Genomic DNA, 5,853 nt, shown 5'->3' with positions numbered 1-5,853 from the left:
ATTTTAGTAAGGTCTATTGAGGGTCAAGGTTAAACCGGCCGCTGCCTAAGACCTTTCTGCCACAGTGCGCTGAGGGGCTGGAAACTGTGTAGAGCCCCTCGGGCTGTACAGCTGAAAATGAATGTCTGCAAATGATTGTAATATTCATTTATTGTATTGATGCATTTCGTGATACACGTTGTAAAAGTTGAACCTGATTGTATTTTTGTGTTGGTGATTTTGAAATGGTTTGAAATGTTGTTGAAGATATTTTGTGAATAAAGTATATTTTTGCAACAAAAAATAAATAAATAACGTAACGTTCTGTTGAAGGGTTGTGAGGACTCGAAACGTCAACTTTATTCTTCTCCAACGATGCTGCCAGACCTGCTGAGTTTTTCCAGGTAATTCTGTTTTTGGAATGTACAGGTCTATCCGCCATCTTAATGAGGTTAAAGATTGCTCCCCAGACGAGGGAGGGTAATATGTAACCTACCACCATGTAATCAGTGTCCATAATTCAGTAAAATTCTTTTGATGATTGTTTTAGGATAATATGCCATGATTTGATCTCTCTGTTAAAGGGTTGCCACAGTCCAACAGGACTGGCCTGGAGGCTCCAGGAATTGAAGATCAATCTCCAGGACACTGTTGTGTGCAACCCTGGAGAAAAATCATCAGGACATTAAAAAAGATTGGATTTTTAAAAATTTCTATGAACATTTCTCTCTGCCGGATATAAAAATATTGAAAATTAGGGGAAAGGCTGGCTGACAGTGCAAGCATCATCCAATTGGGCGAGTCTTTTTGCTTTCCAATTGACAAGGAAGGCAGTATGTCACAAAGATAGATGGATGTGTTGGCCGCAGCATCAGAGCAAGTCATGTGATGAAACCTCCAGGAATACACTCAATCACAGTTGGCAACCTTATTTGTAAGGAACAAAAACAGAAAATGCTGGAAAAACTCAGCAGATCTAACCGCAGCTGTGGAGAGAAAACAGATTTAACGTTTCGAGTCCATATGACTCTTCTTCAGCGCTAAAGAGAAGTAAAAACGTGATGAAATTTATACTGTTTAAGGGGGGTGGAGCAGGTGAAGCTGGATAGATGGCCAGCGATAGGTGGGGATAAAGGAGAGATTGACAAAGATGTCATGGACAAAAGGACAAAGGGGGAGTTAATGGTAGTGGTAAGGGATAAAGGAGGTGCTGATAGCGGTGGAACACCTTCGGTCTGTCCGCGAGCATGACCCAGACCTTTCTGTTGCTTGCCATTTCAAACCACCATCCTGCTCTCATGCCCACATGTCTGTTGTTGGTCTGCTGCAATATTCCTGTGAAGCCCAACGCAAACTGGAGGAACAGCACCTCATCTTCCGATTAGGCACTTTACAGCCTTCTGGACTTAACATTGAGTTCAACAATGTTCAGACCATAAACTCTCTCCTCTATCCTCACCCCTTTTTTATCCCTTTTTCAAAATAATTTTTTATTTTTTAGCCACTTATTTTCATGTTTATTTTCGTTTTTATTCATTGTTTTATCCCCACCTTTTATCCTATTTTCGATCTTTTTTCCCCACCACCGTCCCCTCCCCTCACCCCACCCCCACTGGGGCCATCTGTTACTTATTAATGTTGTTCTTTCCAGAGTGCTTACCCTTGTCCTGCTATTATCACATTCTGCTTTCTTACCATAATGCCACCAACAGCACCTCCTTTAGCTCTTTCAGCTGGTCCTTTTGTCCATGACATCTTTGTCAATCTCTCCTTTGCCCCCACCTATCGATGGCCTTCTATCCAGCTTCACCTGCTCCACCCCCCTTAAACAGTATAAATTTCATCACATTTTTACTTCTCTTTAGCTCTGAAGAAGAGTCATACGGACTCGAAATGTTAATGCTGTTTCTCACTGCACAGATGTTGTTAGACCTGTTGAGTATTTTCCAGCATGTTCTGTTTTTGTTTCAGATTTCCAACGTCTGCAGTATTTTGCTTTTATCTTATTTGTAAGGAAGCTTATTTGCAACCATATATATATATATCACAGACTGTGCACATAATTCCTAAGTACTTTGAGACACCCTGCTGCTTAAGGAGTTACTATATTCATTTTTGCAGGATGGCACACAGACTGTCAGTCTACAAAGTTTGATAACTTGTGAATGATTGCCTATCTGATGCGATTATAAGAAATGCTTCTGTTGCTTTGTGACAGCATAACTATAGGCATAGCCACAAGGGGGCAATTAAGACACCTGTTCATAGGTTGAAGAACACACCTCAGCCTGAGGTATAGTGATTTTGATGGTTGTCTGAGGCCTTTTGAGAAGGGAACAACTCCGCTTCTTGTGCGGGGCTCTATGAGAGAAACCCTGGGTTCAGAGAGCACCTCATCAAATTGTACAAAGCAGGAGGCCATTGGGCCAAACATGCTTGTAGTTAGAAAGAGCTACTCAATTATTTACACTCTTCCCCTCTTTCTTCATAGCCCTGCAAATTTTTCCTTTTCAAGTGTACACAACCATATCTTTTGAAGTTTACGATTAAATCTGCTTTCACACCCTTTTCAGGTAGTGCATTCCAAAGTATAACTTAGATAAAATTCGCTCTGGTTCTTTTGTTCCTTACAGAATTATAATGATAGACAATAGCCAATGTGTGAATTTTGTAGCCAAGAATACCAGGGCTGTGATTTTAAAAGTCAATGACATCCTAGCCAAGGAGGTAAACTAGATTCAGTTTGCTGTATGTGGACTTCTGTTTGATCTCAATGTTTAGCGAGAAAGCAAGTAGCACATTCATTGAAAGATATATTTCACTGTAATGCTGTTTATTCATTAACTTTATGTAAATGTAAAAATTTATGTAAAAATGGCAAGTGACATTCACATCACACAAGTACCATCTTCAACAAAAGTTGAGCCATCACGTTCAATGGCACTGTCATCATCAAATTCACCACCGTCAAAATTGATGTCACTATGGGCAGAAACTGAACTGGACCAGCCACATATGCTGTGGTGCAAGAGGAAGTTAGAGGCTGGGTATTATGCAGTGAGTGGCTCACGTCTTTATTCCCCAAAAACCTCTCCAATAAGGCAGAAGTCAGGAGTGTATTGGAATACTTCCCAGTTGCTTGGATGGGTGCAGTTGTAACAGTACTCAACAAGCTTGACCATCCAGGACAAAGCAGTCTGCTTGATCGGTAGCCCATCCACCACCTTAAACATTCACTTGCTGTACCAGTGGCATACCATGTCTGCAGTGTGTATCATCTACAGAATGCACTGAAGTAACTCACCAAGGCTTCTTCCACAACACCTCCCAATCATCTGACCTCTACCAGATAGAAGCACAAGGGCAACAAGTGCATGAGAACATTCCCACCTGCAAGTTCCCCTCCAAGTCACAGACCTCCAAGATTTGGACATGCAACATTATTCCTTCATTGTTGCTGAGTGAAAGTCCTGGAATTCCCTAATTAACAACAGTGTGGAAGTACCTTCATCACATGGTCCTTAGAATTTCAAGGTTGTGACTTTCTACTTTCTTAAAGTCAAATAAGGATGGGTAATAGATGCTGGTGTTATTGGTGACAACCATTTCCAAGAATGAATTTAAAAAATGTTTGTTCAAAGACTGGCTTAATTTGATAAATGTGTGTCCAGTGTACTGTTTGAAGAGGCTTAGTGATAGCACTCTCACCTGAGTCCAGAGATTGTGGAGTTCAAGTCTCACTGCAGAGACCTGAACACAGAATCTAGACTAACACTTAAGTACACTACAGAGGGAAAGCTAGGCCCTGTCTTGCCCTTTCAGGTGTATTTAAAAGATCCAATAGCATTGTTCAAAAAAAGAACAGGTATTGGCCAACACTTATTGCTTGATCAACACCACATCTCAGGTCCAGGATGTCACTGCAGGGGTTCCTCCGGGTAGTGTCTTAGGCCCAACCATCTTCAGCTGCTTCATCAATGATCTTACTTCCATCATAAGGTCAGAACTGGAGATATTCGCTGATGATTGCACAATGTTCAGCACCAATCAGATACTGAAGCAGTCCATGTCCAAATGCAGCAAGACCTGGGAAATATCCAGACTTGGGCTGACAAGTGGCAAGTAACATTTGCGCCACACAAGTGTCAGGCAATGACCATCCCTAACAAGAGAGAATCCAACCATTGCCCTTTGATATTCAATGGCATTACCATCACTGAATCCCCTACTATCAACATCCTGGGGGTTACCATTGACCAGAAACTGAACTAGACTAGCCATATAAACGCTGTAGCTACATTAGCAGGTCAGAGGCTAGGAATAGTGCGACAAGTAACTCACCTCCTGATTCCCCAAAGCCTGTCCACCATCTACATGGCACAAGTCAGGAGTGTAATGGAATACTCCCCACTTGCCTGGATGAGTGCATCTCCCACAACACTCAAGAATCTTGACACCTTCCCGGACAAAGCAGCCCGCTTGATTGGCACCACATCCACAAACATTCACTCCCTCCACCACCGACACACAGTAGCAGCAGTGTGTACCATCTACAAGATGCACTGTAGGAATTCACCAAGACTCCTTCGACAGCACCTTTCTGGAAAATCCAGGAACTCCCTTCCTAACAGTACTGTGGGTGTACCTACACCACATGGACTGCAGCAATTCAAGAAGGCAGATCACCACCACCTCAAGAGCAACTAGGGATTGGCAATAAATGCTGGCCCAGCCAGCGAAGCCCACATCCCGTGAATGAATAAATAAAAACACTAAAACAGATGAACTGGTCATCGACACTTATTGCTGGATCTTGATATGGGCAAATTAGTTGCTTTATTTCCCTATCATACAACAACAAAGTACATTAATTGTGATGCTCTTTGTGCAATATATAATTTATAATTTTTTTAATGAAACAAAATAGATGGGTTTTTCCTACAACACCCAAAACCACATTGGGGAGAATTTTCCCCATGTCAGGCAGGCCGGTCGGGAGCAGGCATGGGAGGGCATGGACCCGATCGCCACCTGTGATCGGGTCTGCACCGCCATTTTATGCGGGCGGGCCAATTAAGGCCCGCCCAGCGTACTTCACGACTCCTGTGCATAGCAGGAGTGGGCAGGCAGCGGAGGGCACGCTCAGCCCACCGGGTCCAATGGCGACCAGGCTGCCTGTATAAATGAAGGCCTGGCAGCTTTGGAAAGGCTGCTCACAATGGCTGGGCAAAGAGCTCTGCAGAGGGGCAATGGAGGTAACACAGGTCCAGAAGGTAGGACATGGGGGCAGGCCAGGCTGGAGGGTAGGCCATCGGGGCAGGCCAGGCCGGAGGGTAGGCTAGCAGGGCAGTGTGGCCCTCGTTTCTCCGAGTGCCTAGCTGCCCTCCTGGAGGAGGTGGCAGCGGTGGGAGGTCCTTCTTCCGAGGGACGGGAGGCGGAGGCCCCTCCACCTGACCAAACATGGGTGGGAGGAGGTGGCCGAGAGGGTGAGCTCTCATGATGTGGTGCGGCACACATGGCGCCAGAGCCGCAAAAGGTTCAATGATCTCCTGCACTCGGGAAGGGTGAGTAACATGTTGCCTCAAGTCACTGAATGCAGCCGTCACCCTTTCCCCCAACCACCCCCCACACCCACATGCCCCCACCAACTCTGAGTACAGTAACCTCATTGAGTCCTTCACGGCATGGATCCCTCGCTGGGTGTGACAGCAGAGATTGCCCATGCCCAGTTCACCCTGAGAGGGTTGAGCTAGGACGTGTTCTGCATCCGCAGCATGTGTGACACTGACACCCAGAGTATAGAATGGGGGTGAAAGTCAAGGGTCTGCACCCAGGCAGAGTGCTGGAACTGGGAAGCATGTCAAAGTCAGGGCG

The sequence above is a fragment of the Cetorhinus maximus genome, chromosome 6, assembly GCF_964194155.1.
Source record: "Cetorhinus maximus chromosome 6, sCetMax3.hap1.1, whole genome shotgun sequence".
In the NCBI taxonomy this organism is placed as follows: domain Eukaryota; kingdom Metazoa; phylum Chordata; class Chondrichthyes; order Lamniformes; family Cetorhinidae; genus Cetorhinus; species Cetorhinus maximus.
The sequence above is the reverse complement of the archived record's forward strand: the minus strand, read 5'-3'. Positions refer to the sequence as shown.